Raw genomic sequence first — 14,714 nt, 5'->3', positions numbered from 1 at the left:
GAGTCAAGAAACAGACTCACACAAACAGTCAATGAATTTTCTACAGCGGCACCAAATCAACCCAATTGGGAAGAAGTTCTAATAAATACAGTGTTTAACACTGAATAATTGTACTTAAAAAAAAAGAAGAAACCCAATCCCTATCTCACTACATACACAAAAATTAAGTTGAACTATAGCCCTAAAAATAAAAACTAGGACCACAAAGTATCTACAAAATTACATAGGAGATTGTTTTTATGACTTTGGAGTAGGCAAAGTTTTCTCAGATAGGACAGAAAAGCACCAATCATTGAAAAATAATAAATTAGCCTTTGTAAAATATTTCTATTAAAATGGGAAAAGGACTGAAAAGGACGTGAATAGACATTTCTCCAAAGATCATCTACAGATGGCCACTAAACACACACAAAACGCACACATCACTAATCACTAGGGGAATTAAATCAAAACCATGCTGAGATACTCGTCGCAGGCAATCGGAGGCCATTACACACATTTATGCCAGGATTTTGGTGAGGACGCGGCAAAACTGGAACCCTTGTGCACTGTTGGTGGAAGTGTAAGCTGGCACTGCCGTCGTGGAAACAATACGGCACTTCCCAAAAAGGTCAACATAGCAATTCCACCTCTGGGTAAATACCTAGAGAATCAAAGCACAGACTCGAACAGACATTTGAATACCAATGTTTATGGCAGCATTATCCACAATAGCCAAACGTGGAAACAACCCACATGCCCATCCATGGATGAATGGATGAGCAAAACGTGTGTGTACCTGAAATGGAATATTATTCAGCCTGAAATAGGAAGCAACTCTAATACATGCTACAGCATCGGTAAACCTTGATAACCTTGAAGCCAGTCACAAAAGGACAAATATTACGTGGTTCCATTTATGTGAGGTGCCTGGAGCAGTCCAATTCATAGAGAGGAATGTGAATGGTGGCTGCCAGCAGCTTCAGGGAGGGAAAAATGGGAAGTTACAGTTTAATGGGTACAGAGTTTAGTTTGGGATGATGCAAAAATTCTGGAGATGGATAGTGCTGATGGTTTTACAACAATGTGAATGTTTATTCCATGCCACTGAGCTGTATATTTAAAAATGGTTAATTTTGGCATGTATATTTAGTTGCAATAATACAGAGAGTAAGAAAAATTTCATTAACACTGTGTACATATTTGTCATCACAGAATTCGTGAAGGCAAAGGCAAGCCACAACTTCTGTGATGCGTCTAAAGGACGCAGTAGAGGCTAATGCCTGTCTTTAACGGCACGCCCAGCTTGTTCCAAAGTTCCTCAGAGGCGCCTGCGCTAAACACAGTCAGCTAACGCTTCCTAGGAGCTTGCTCTGTGTGTGGACCCTCTTCCAAGTGCTCGAAGGGTGGAGTAATTTTTATTTATTTATTTGGTTGTGCTGGGTCTTTGTTGCGGCATGCACGATCTTTTAGCGGTGGCCTGTGGGATCTGGTTCCCTGATCTGGGATTGAACCTTGGCACCCTGCCCTGGGAGCCGGAACTCTTAACTACCTAACCATCAGAGAAGTCCCTCTATGGGTGATGATTTGTGTTTCCTCTTCACAGCTTTAAGAGGCAGGTAATTACCCTCCTGAGGAAGGGGGTTAAATCAGGGGAGCCATGGTGATGAGCATGCCACAACCCCCAAGGCAAGAAGCGGAGCCGCAAAGCCTCTGTGGTCCAGCCCCAGGCTCATACCTCTGACCACTGGACACCCTGTTTCCCGCATATCCCCTTCCAGCTCCCTCTGCCACTCCTCAGGCACTTGCTGTCCTCTTTTCATGTACAGAATCCCGTTCTGTTTTGAGGAAGTGAACGCAGCGGGTCTGCGCCCCAGCTCTTCTGTGCCACTGCTGCCACAGGAGCCCTTGTGGGGCCACCTGACACTGCTTTTGGAAGCAGGCAGCAGGTCAAGCACTCTAACCTGCTTGTCTTCTTGGGAGACTTGTTCTTTCATATATCCTCTCTTGTTCCCAAATGTTCTTTCTTTTTTCAGAAAAAGATGTTTTGGGGATAAGAACAATACAACAATAGAAGAATACTGAAACAAAGAAGAAAAATTTGTTACTAATTCTGTCAAACAGAATTGGAGAAGGAAATGGCAACCCACTCCAGTGTTCTTGCCTGGAGAATCCCAGGGACGGGGGAGCCTGGTGGGCTGCCGTCTATGGGGTCGCACAGAGTCGGACACGACTGAAGCGTCTTAGCAACTGTCAAACAGAGAAAAGTATCATAAACATTTCTGTTAAAGGCACAATGTGGTCATAGTGGTAAATAAAAATTGCCCATTCAATCAAATGGATATTATTAATGATAACATAATCATTCCCACACTGTTGAACATTTAAGATGCTTCATATTTGCAATTTAATGTTGGGTGGTATTCTAAAGCCTACACCCCCTCCTCCCCCAATTAGGATAATTTTACACTCTTCTCTTGTTGCAGCAGCTTCGGTTGCTGCCCCTCCCTTCTGGAGGTCCCTTAGAGGTACTCCTGCCCACTTAGAGATTTTGGATCCCCCCAGTAAGTTGGTCTCGGAGACTCCCTGTGGCCAGAAGTCACCTTGGAGCCCTTCCCTGCCTGAAAGTCTCTTTGGCTTATATGTCAGTGGATGGAAAAGGGGCAGCCACAGAGGACCCCAGAAGCAGCGGAGCACGTGTTGCCACACAGACACAAATCACCTCCTTGAGCAGCCTCTTGGCTCAGATTTGGTACCCACAGTTGGCGAGTTGGTGTGCCCTCTGGACATCTTGTGGTCCGTAGGCCCTGTGGAGGGTCCCAGAGGAGCTCGCTGAGCCCAAGTGATTTCCAAGAATTAAGAACGATGTTACTTAGAAGACCGCTTAGCAAGTGCTTTATAAAGACAGATGCGTTAGCAGTGGAAGCGGGGACGCCTGGCGGGCTCTGAGCACTCCGCTCGCCGGGCGCGCTGACGACTGCAAAAGGGCCCGCCGTGGACCGAGACGCGTCTTTCCTGGAAGCTTCCAGCAGGGGGCAGGGCAGGCACGTTTAGGAACCTCTTTCCTGACTGCACCGGGCTTTACATTGCAGAATCACTGAAAAGGTTTGGAACGCACTATCTTTTTATGAACTTAAGTTTATTGACTTTCCAAACAGAATCATTCCATCCCGAAGGAATTCTTTAAGAAAAACAACAGCATGTGTTACGATCAAGTGGATCCAGTGGAACTTGCTTGCTCCCCTTTCTTTGGACTTTATCACACGGATGTGACATCCAGAGCGCGGGTGGGGTCCGGCCTGTGAGAAACGGCAGGGGAGGTGGATTCCTCCTGATGCCGGCGCTTGAGGGTGCTGATTAAACGGACTCGCAGATTAGGGGGAAATGCGTTTGTAGTGGTCCACAGCTCCCAGTTAGACTTGGGCATGAAAGAAATGTAAGTATTTTCCATAATTCCAATCTAATTTCTTTCCACTTTATGCCTAACTCAACCACTTGGTTAATTCTGCCTAGTTAGTGATGGTTCAGCCATTTTAGATTTAAAACTGGCTGGCACACCCTCACCTCACCCTTAGGTTGACTATAGCTGGGAGGAACAGGCCTGGCTACCACTGCACACGTGGTACCATGGGGGCGGCTGCCTAGAAAGTGCTGATGGGTGAGCAGGTGGGGGCTCCTTCCTTCCTGTATGGATCAGAATGGATTGACCACTGGCCTGTGCTTTCTGTGCCAGAGGTGTTATGCTGAATGCCCTGTGTGCAAAGAAGGCAGTCTTCACAACATGTCTTCCCAGAGAAACCTCATATTCCTAGATAGAAGCTTCAACATGGAAGTTTAGTCTGGAGACGAGGAGATGGAAACTAGTTTTTAAAGCTGATCAAGGGCCTTGACACTCATGGTGGACATGGGATTGGGTGAGCCACAATACTCAGCCCTCCCCGCTCAGCATTCCCCTCCTGAGGTCCTGGAGAACACTCACCCTACATCCCCCACACCGGCCTTTGCCCACAAAGGACCCATTGTCTCTGCACCAGAGTGCTGGTGCTGAACTGCCCTGTGCAGCTGTCATAACACTGGAATCTGCTGGCTCTTCCTTGGACAATTGAGTAACCAGATCTGGGTCTGATGTTTGCACTTTCTGCTTGACCCCTACCCCTGGCCTGACAAGGGGCTCTCTGCATCCCAGGTCCCGTGAATTCCAGCTGACATGCACCTTAGGCTTCCCAAGCCTTCACTGTGCCCACACCTGTTTTGCTGTGGGAACTCTTGACCTGGATTCACAACCTGCCTGGGAGCACTGCAAATGTCCAGAGACTTGGGGGCACGGAGAAATAAATCACCCCCTGTTTCTTCTTTCCCTGCTTCCCTAGAGTAAATGGCAAAGGTTTTGGTTTTAAATTTGGAATGGTGGACCCTATAGTCTTTGAAAATATCCCATGATCTCATTCTCTGACCCTTTTCCCTTTTCATTCTGACACCTGGGGATTTGTTGCTAAGTCCTGAAAGCCTGGAGCCATGTCATGGACTATCTTCTAGGGTTGCGTGCTTTTCCTCTTACACTTCACATGAGCAAAACCAGCTCTTTTGCTTTCACCTCCTGTTCTCACTCCAGCCTTTGGGTCAGGGGATCGCACATTCTGATAGTAATTTTGTGCAAAAAGTGTTCATTTCACTGTCACATAACTTCTACGACACAGCAACATTTTGTTGTGTTGTCCTCTAAGGAACAGAAAAACCAAGGCAGGAGGAGGCCGGGTGTTGGCCAAAGTCAGTGAAAAAGGTAAGCCTAACTCAAGTTCTTCTGGCTCTCTGCACCAAGTCTTTTCAAAATTAATAGAACCTCAGTGCTATGTGGACTGGCTGTGGCTTAGAAGGACTGTCGTGCAATATGCTCGAGTTGGCAGGTGCTGATGGCCTCTTCCCCTCTCTGTCTCTCCAGGGTCTCTGGAGGCAAGTTGGTGGGACTCCCATTTACCTGAGAAGGGCCTTCTGTAGAACACCTTCATCATAGGTGAATCCTTCAGACACTGAACAAGAACAGCAATGAGATCTCTTTTTTCCTTCCTTCCTTTCTAGAAAGGAAAGGAAGCTGTGGAACAGAGATCTTTTTGTCATTTGTGTGACATTTTCTGGGACTCCTGTGAGTTAGTTGCTTCCCCTTCTATATTTCCCAATCCCAGGGCCACTGCTTAAATTGAACAAATGATCATTGCAAAACTTGAAGTGAGTGCTGTTCTAATTCACCATCGGGGTGGATGTTTATTACTATAATGATTTTCCAGCAGATGGCAGGAAAGTGTCATGAAGAGCAGGCGCCTTGTTCTCATTTGTGCGGCATCTCTGAATTAGCAGTGGATGTGCCCTTGTTACATCTGAGCTGGTGCCATAGCAGAAAGACGGCCACCATGAGCAAGTCCTGCACCTTGGTGCCCAGCTGAGGGAGCGGGGTGCCAGGGCCTCCCTTCCACTGCAGCCAGATGGGGCCAGGGCAGTGAGGTCTGGTCCTCAGGATTGTCTTGGTGGCTACAAAGGCTCTTCAAGACACATGATTTAGTCCAGAGTTTCTCAAACTGTGGCTGATGAGCCAGTCCAGCAACTGTCTGTTTTTGTTTGGCCAGAAACACAAGGATGGTTTTTATATTTTTAAATGGTTGGAAGAAAAATCAAAAGAAAATGATATTTTGAGACATGAGAAAGCTATATAAATTCAAATTTCAGTATCCACAAATGAAGCTTTTGGCACACAGCCATGCTCATTTGTTTACATATTGACTCTAGCTGCTTCTGACCTACAATAGCAGAGCTGAGAAGTCATGACAGATGCCACAAAACCTCAAATATTTTTCTCTGGCCCTTTACAGAACAATGTTGCCAACCCCTCAATTAGTCCTTTGGGACTTGCATTGGCTCCAAGCTATCACTGTATTTTTGGGTGTGCATACCTAAGCAGACGGTGAGCCAGGGCCAGAATGGGGCAGGAGACCCAGGGGCTGCTGATGCATGGTGGGTTCTGGAGAACCTTGGGAGTTGGAGATTATGGGTCCTATTCCAGGCCATATTACCCTACCCAGAGGGAGCAATGCTTTGGAGGAAAGTGATTTCTCCTCAGCCCAAGGCTTGCCTGCAGTTGCTACAGCCCTAGTTTTCAAAGATGGGTTTTGTTTCAGTATCCCTGTCTGCCCATACTCCAGCCATGACTCCTGGACCCAGCAGAAGACACCCAGCCTTTCAAGCTCCTTTGGTGACAGATTTGAGCATCTAGTTATGTCTTGTGCATGCTAAGTGGCTTCAGTCATGTTCGACTATTTGTGACCCCATGGACAGTAGCCTGCCAGGCTCCTCTGACCATGGAATTTTCCAGGCAAGAATACCGGAGCAGATTGCCATTCCCATCTCCAGGGGATCTTCTTGACCCAGGGATGTCTCCTGCATTGGCAGGTGAGTTCTTTACCTCTAGTGCCATCATGTCTTAACCCTGCGTAAACTGTCAGGTGATTTCTAACAAAGTGTGATGGAGAGCCTCCATGACCTTCTGGATAATAAGGTGGAGTTGGATGTACACAAGAGGTAGCCATACTCTGAAAACCTAAACTTGAAGCCCTTGGGTTCTCTATAGAAACATCTTCAACAGATCAATTCAGTGAAAGTAATTTCCGCAACCCAGCAGTTGACTTCCTGGGCCACGTACTGTTTGAAATAGATATGCTTATAGGATCAAAGATGCACCATCTGTCAGGAAGCCTGGTTGTCTTCACTTTCAAAAGATATCCAAATTTCAGTTTTGCAAGATAAAAAGAGTTTGGGAATAGATGATGGTGATGGTTGCACAATAATATGAATGTTTTTAATACCACTGAACTGTACACTTAAAAGGTTAAAATGGTAAATTTTATATTATATGTATTTTACCACAATAAAAAAAATGTAAAACGGAAGTCCAGAATCCAACCACTTACCTCCTCCTCTGCTGCCACTTAGTACGAGACACTGCTACTTCATTCCTAAGGATTATTCTAAGAGCTTCTAAACAGATTCCCCTCCTTCACCCTTGCTGTATTATAGACTCCTCTCAATGGAGCAACTGGAATGATCCTTTTAAAATGTCAGAGCACTCAAGGACCTCTTACGTTCAAAATCTGCAATGCCTCTCAGCTCCCTGAGAACAGAGGCAAAAATCCATCCCGCTGTCCTGACCTCCTTCCACAGTCTGGCTCCTGCATCTCTGTGACCTTCTGTCCCTCCCTCATTCCAGTCTCTCCCCCATGGACTCCTTGCTATTCCTCTGGGACACCAGGCACGTATCCATCAAGAAGGTTCATGCTTTAGGGTAACTCTTGCTGGAATATTCCTCCCCAGATGTATTCCTTCGAGCTTTTGCCTAGATATCGTTTTCTCTGTAAGGTCCAATTTGACTCTCCTTAATACTCAGCCTTTCTCCCCACTCCTTTGTGCTGCTTTGTTTCTTATACTATAGTGCTTACTTATCCCTTCTGGCATCATATATGGTTTGTCTATTTGTTATCCACTGCTTATTCTTGCTAGAATGTAAACTGCATGAGGTTAGGCATGTTTATTTATTTATTTGTTTATTTTTGCATTGGCTTAGAATAATATCTGGAACATTGAAGGTGCTAAACACATAGTTTTTTTAATATAAATTTATTTATTTTAATTGGAGGCTAATTACTTTACAATATTGTAGTGGTTTTGCCATACATCAACATGAATCTGCCACGGGTGTACACGTGTTCCCCATCCTGAACCCCCTTCCCACCTCCCTCCCCATACCATCCCTTTGGGTCATCCCAGTGCACCAGCTCCGAGCATCCTGTATCATGCAACGAACCTGGACTGGTGATTGATTTCACATATGATATTATACATGTTTCAGTGCCAAACATTGAATTATACATGTTTCTCCCAAATCATCCCACCCTCACCCTCTCCCACAGAGTCCATAGACTGTTCTATACATCTGTGTCTCTTTTCTAATTCCATATATATGTGTTAGTATACTGGATTGGTGTTTTTCTTTCTGGCTTACTTCACTCTGTATAATAGGCTCCAGTTTCATCCACCTCATTAGAACTGATTCAAATGTATTCTTTTTAATGGCTGAGTAATACTCCATTGTGTATATGTACCACACAGCTTTCTTATCCATTCATCTGCTGATGGACATCTAGGTTGCTTCCATGTCCTGGCTATTGTAAACAGTGCTGTGATGAACATTGGGGTACACATGTCTCCTTCAATTTTGGTTTCCTCAGTGTGTATGCCCAGCAGTGGGATTGCTGGGTCATATGGCAATTCTATTTCCAGTTTTTTAAGGAATCTCCACACTGTTCTCCATAGTGGCTGTACTAGTTTGCATTCCCACCAACAGTGTAAGAGGGTTCCCTTTTCTACACACCCTCTCCAGTATTTATTGCTTGTAGACTTTTGGATAGCAGCCATTCTGACTGGCATGAAATGGTACCTCATTGTGGTTTTTGATTTGCATTTCTCTGATAATGAGTGATGTTGAGCATCTTTTCATGTGTTTGTTAGCCATCTGTATGTCTTCTTTGGAGAAATGTCTGTTTAGTTCTTTGGCCCATTTTTTGATTGGGTCGTTTATTTTTCTGGAATTGAGCTGCAGGAGTTACTTGTATATTTTTGAGATTAGTTGTTTGTCAGTTGCTTCATTTGCTATTATTTTCTCCCATTCTGAAGGCTGTCTTTTCACCTTGCTTATAGTTTCCTTTGTTGTGCAGAAGCTTTTAAGTTTAGTTAGGCCCCATTTGTTTATTTTTGCTTTTATTTCCAATATTCTGGGACGTGGGTCATAGAGGATCCTGCTGTGATTTATGTCGGAGAGTGTTTTGCCTATGTTCTCCTCTAGGAGTTTTATAGTTTCTGGTCTTATGTTTAGATCTTTAATCCATTTTGAGTTTATTTTTGTGTATGGTGTTAGAAGGCATTCTAGTTTCATTCTTTTACAAGTGGTTGACCAGTTTTCCCAGCACCACTTGTTAAAGAGATTGTCTTTTCTCCATTCTATATTTTTGCCTCCTCTGTCAAAGATAAGGTGTGCATAGGTGCATGGATTTATCTCTGGGCTTTCTATTTTGTTCCATTGATCTATATTTCTGTCTTTGTGCCAGTACCATACTGTCTTGATGACTGTGGCTTTGTAGTAGAGCCTGAAGTCAAGCAGGCTGATTCCTCCAGTTCCATTCTTCTTTCTCAAGATAGCTTTGGCTATTTGAGGTTTTTTGTATTTCCATACAAATTGTGAAATTATTTGTTCTAGCTCTGTGAAAAATACTGTTGGTAGCTTGATAGGGATTGCATTGAATCTATAGATTGCTTTGGGTAGTATACTCATTTTCACTATATTGATTCTTCTGATCCATGAACATGGTATATTTCTCCATCTATTAGTGTCCTCTTTAATTTCTTTTACCAGTGTTTTATAGTTTTCTATATATAGGTCTTTTGTTTCTTTAGGTAGATATATTCCTAAGTATTTTATTCTTTTCATTGCAATGATGAAAGTTTTTTTTTTTTTTAAACTGTGTATTTTGTATTGGGCTATAGCTGATTACCAGTGTTGTGATGGTTTCAGGTGAACAGCAAAGGGACTCAGCCACACATATACAAGTATCTGTTCTGTCCCAAACCCCTTCCCACCCAGGCTGCCACGTCACACTGAACAGAGTTCCATGTACTATATAGTAGATCTTTGTTGGTTATCCATTTTAGATATAACAGTGAAAACACATATTTTTTGACTGATAAACTAAATGAATTCTAAGAAGCAAGCCTTCTCAAGTACTGAAGCTTGTATTTGAATTATAGGTACCTCACCCACTAACAAATTAGCTGAAAAAGTTTGGGTTTTGTCTTAATGGGGCTCCTAGTCAGGATCCATGAGGCAGCTTCTTTAAGTGAGGTAGATGCACTTATTCTCCTTGTTAAACAGAAGAGGAAACCAAGGAAGCCCTAAGACTTGAACCTAGGGTGTTGGCTGGACACTCTGTTTTTTAATGCTACACTGTACAGCTCTTCCTGCAGCGTGCTGGAATTTGAACTTGTCTTCTCTCCAGTCAAGGTCACTTCTTGCCTCTGCCCTATTTGACTTTTTCCTTTGTTGAATCCTTCCTGTATCCCCACTTTTCTGGGATGGAGTACTGATAATTTTCTACTTCACAGGTACGGAAACTGAGTTTTCAGTACTGTGATTCTAATCACAGTGTTAGCAGGTGACAGAACTGACCCCAGAACTGAGGAACTTCCACAGCACAGTGTTAGCAGGTGACAGAACTGGCCCCAGAACTTAGGAGCTTCCACAGCTGAGTACACGTGCTGTGCTGCCTTGTGTGCTGCTCTTCGTTCTTGCCAATAAATTGGATAAAGGTATGGAGTGGATGCCAATTAGATCAACAACAGTAATAACTGGGTGGAGGGTGGGACGTGAGTGGGGAGAGCTCCCTGGAAGGTGGCTGGGATCAAGAAAGGATACAGAATCATGGGGGATAGTGGAAGGAGCAGAGTGTTTTCAGCTTTGAGAGAATTCGGGGGGAGGGTGGGGCATATGAAAACCATCTTTCAATATTTGGGTGTCTGTGTGGAGGTCTTAGATGGCAGGAGGTTCTGGAGAGATGCCATTTTAGGGTGAGGGACAAAAGTCTCTGAACTTGAGTTTTCCTATCTGTGTAATGAAGGCCCACTAAGGCCCAATTTGCAGAGTTGTGTTAGAAAGTCATTATGAAAGGTAGCCAGCAGAACTCCTCACACCCCGTGAAAGCCTTCTATCATGAGTGTGGTTGTGAGGCAATTGTGATAAAGATAATAATCTACAAATCTGGAAAACCACTTTGGCAACTTAGTGGGAATGGTTTCAAGGATTAGGTTAGAGGGCATGATGTGTTCTGTCATTCTACTCTTGTCTGTTTAATTTCATTAAAACCAGTTTAGTTTTTGTAGAGACCAGGGAACTATATTCCATATTTTTGTGTGTGTCTATGTATGTGTACTCAGTCATGTCTGTAGTCCCCCAGGCTCCACAGGTCTGTGGAATTGTTCAGGCAAGAAGACAGGAGTTGATTGTCATTTCCTACTCCAAGGGATCTTCCTGACCCAGGGATCAAACCTAGGTCTCCTGCATTTCAGGTGAATGCTTTACTGACCGAGCTACTAGGGAAACCCCAATATTTTGTAATAATGAATAACAAAAGAATATGAAAAAGAATATCTACTTACTGAATCACCGTGCTGTACACCCGAAACTAATACGACGTTGTAAATCTGTTATACTTCAATTACAAAAAGGGATTAAAAAGGCAGTTTAGTTTGGGTTGCCAACCACAATGTCTGTGAAATTTTGGACAATTTCATTCATCTTGAAACATAGAATGGATGTAATATTATTTCTGTATGACAGAAGATGTAGCTAGGATGATTGGAACAGAAATATTTGTTGTGCATTTGGATGGTTACATATAACACTAAATATTCTATCGCTTGTTCCTTTCCAAAAACGTGGAAAAATGAACAGAAAACAACCATGGCATTACAGCATGACAGGGTCAGGGAATTTTAGGAATGGAAAGGACATTAGAAATAGGGTTAGGGTGAAATTCAATGTCTAGATGAAGGAGTCAGAAGTCCCACCAGAGGCCCTTTCTGGTGGTGTGTAGCCATCTCCCATCCTGCTGAAGTGTCACATTTGGCAAGCACTCCTGGAAAAGTAGCAAAGGTTTCAGTCTTTTTCTATTAAATTCCATGATCCTGTCCCTTTTGCCAACCTTATGTTAATTTGCCTCCCATTACTGTATCTTCAGTGGTTTCCCATTTCCTTCAGGATGGACTCCAAAGGAATTCACAATCTGGCACTAATATACCTAACACTGTTACTTCCCCTAACGTGTCCAGTCTTGGCCTGAGCGTGAGCTCAGATTTCTGTGATGGGGCCGCAGGGCTCTGGGGCTTGAGACAAGGGGCCAGGTGTATCAGCAGAGGCATTGTCTTATCTTACTTACTCTGGGGTTCTACTCTTACCTCTTTTCACACTTCAGTGCAGTGGAGGGAAAATCAATGTTTTTAAACCACCATGAATCTCTGTGAATCCAGGCAAGATTAGAGAAGTGTGTATGTAGCAGGCATTCACTAAATAGCAAACCTCACAATGGATGGTCTTTTGTAATGTAGGAGAGGCCTAGTATGTGCTCGTCTATTTGATCTTCACATGAGAACCCCTCCTGTAGCTAAAACAAGTACTTCCATGTCACCTGCCTGCCAGTCCAAGCATGCCTGCCCCTACTGCCCCTCCTATGACAATACTGTCCTCCTTCCTTTGAGTTCAGGCTGGCAATATGTGTGCCTAAGGTGATTCTTTTCACCAACCCCTTTTGTATTATTTTTGTCACAAGGAGGTTTGAGTCAAACAGAGGAAAGAAATGCAAAACAATTCATTTCAGAGTCAGATAGGTGTAGTCAGATAGGTGTAGACTGGAATTTCACATTCAGTAGAAATTTAATGTGAGCTACAAATACAATTAAAACATTTCTAGTGTCAACTAAAAAGGTAGTCACAATCTGAAAGTAGAGAATTATTTTATTTGGTGGGAATGTTAGGACTCCAAGCTCTAGAAATAGCATTTCAAGTGGCCGTGGGAGACTGCTTTGAGAAGGCAGAAGACAGTGTCAGGCTATATACAGGTTTGCAACAAAAGAGGCAGGCAGTCTGAACATCATAGGTTTTTGTAAGGAAAATCAGATATCAAGTTAAGGAGTTTAGCGCTCTTCTATGTCTGGGAAAATGCAAGAGTCTGGGATTATCGAAGTCATTTCTTTCACATACATCTAGCTATCTGGGGCCAGTGTCCTGTCTTTTTGATTTATCACATCCCCCCACCCCCAGCTCCTCAGCAATCACTGTGAGGGTTGGTGGCATCTGCTGGATCGCAGGCATTGTGTTCTCTTTTGGGAGTCCTCATTCACGTTTGGAGGCCTGGAATCACTGATGACTGTTATATCCTTGTTTATTGATATGGTAGGAGATTTTCTATTTCACAATAGTAATTGTTAAAATTAATTAAAAATATGTTTTATTTAACTCAATATATACAAAATACTGATTCAACACACAACATTAAAAATGATCAGAAATATTTTCTTTCCTTTTTTTCTGTTTCGAATTTTAGAAATTTGGTGTCTTTCATACTCTGAGCACATCTCAATTCAGACTTCCTTCACTTTTGGTGAAGCAGCTGCTTGTAATAGCGGCCAGTGTTGACACAGCAGGTCTGCAGAGTCTTATGGCTGACCAGTGTTAGTCCTAGAGTCACGTGGATCTGAGTGTGAACTCTGACTTTGCCCACGAGAGGCTGTCCAGACTTAGAAAGCCTCCTTCACTTTTAGGAGCCTCAGTTTTCTCACTATAAAATGGTCATATTAGTTATTGCCTCATAGGGCTGTCCTGAAGATAAAAATGAGACAATACATGTTCTGGCACAGAGTAAAGGTTAAATAAGTGTTAATTGCTGATACCATTCCAGCTGGATTTTATTTTATTTTTCGGATTTCCCAGTGAGTTTTATTTGGACCGACCTAGGGACAGAGTACTCTTGCCTGGAAAATCCCATGGATGGAGGAGCCTGATGGGCTGCAGTCCATGGGGTCGCAAAGAGTCTGACACAGCTGAGCGACTTCACTTTCACTTTTCACTTTCACGCATTGGAGAAGGAAATGGCAACCCACTCCAATGTTCTTGCCTGGAGAATTCCAGGGACGGGGGAGCCTGGTGGGCTGCCGTCTCTGGGGTCGCACAGAGTCGGACACGACTGAAGCGACTTAGCAGCAGCAGCAGCAGGAACAGAGAAGGCCTGCACCTAAGAGAAGGTTAGCCTCTTGGTGGTGAAGCCTGGCTTGTGCTGGTGATGGAGGACAGGGTGGGGCAGCAGGAACTTGATCTGGCAGTCGTGGAACTGCTGATCTGCACACTTGCTGGCTGCGACCTCCTCCACCTTCATGACCTGGGTTGAGTGGGCCTGGGCATGGTGCCACGTGCAGGGGGGCCGGTTCCAGCTGTGATTAAGTCATAGCGCAGCCAGATGCGAAAGGTCTTCACCGGCGGCGGTGATTTACCTGTGCACAGTAGACCTTTTCCCCTGAGGACCTCATCTTCCTCAGTGGAGACACAAAGTACCAGAAGGGGCACTTGGCAACATCGTGCTCAGGCACATATATTTTCACGCGCCTGCGACAGAGAAGCGGCCTGCGGAGCCTGGGAGTCAGGCAGGCACGGCCCTGCCGTCTTGTACTCTTGAATTGTGCCTGAGGCCTTCATGGCGCTCTGTCCGTGCTCGCTGCCACCCCTGAAAAGGTCTAGCTAGATTTTGAGTGTTTATATGTAAGACAGCGGTGTTACATTTTCTTGTATCAACTTCATTCCATAATACCTGTGGGTGATGAAGGCAAGTTAACTTGCTTTGAGCTCTTTAGTTGGTGGACATTCTTAAAGTACACATCTGTGAAGTTGGTTTTAAAATTTTGTTTCTCTTGAACAGTTTATTATGAAAATATTCAAACAGAAAAGTTGAAAGAATTGTACAGTGAACACCTGAATATGCAACTATCAAGAGTCTACAGTCAACATTTTGTTTTACTTGGTTTATTAAATACCTATCCATCTTTCTGCTATCCATCTATAAATCCATCTTATTTACCTCTTTTGCATTTTTATAGTT

At 43.9% G+C, this 14,714-nt stretch overlaps 1 pseudogene; it reads right to left on the bottom strand.

Moving 5' to 3' along the window:
• Positions 1-13,856: 13,856 nt before the first annotated feature.
• LOC112444756 (large ribosomal subunit protein eL20-like) lies at positions 13,857-14,314 on the bottom strand (annotated as a pseudogene).
• Between the last annotated feature and the right edge of the window lie 400 nt (positions 14,315-14,714).

The sequence above is a fragment of the Bos taurus genome, chromosome 28, assembly GCF_002263795.3.
Source record: "Bos taurus isolate L1 Dominette 01449 registration number 42190680 breed Hereford chromosome 28, ARS-UCD2.0, whole genome shotgun sequence".
Taxonomy (NCBI): Eukaryota; Metazoa; Chordata; class Mammalia; order Artiodactyla; family Bovidae; genus Bos; species Bos taurus.
Note: the sequence above shows the minus strand (reverse complement) of the source record. Positions and strands in the feature narration are given on the sequence as shown.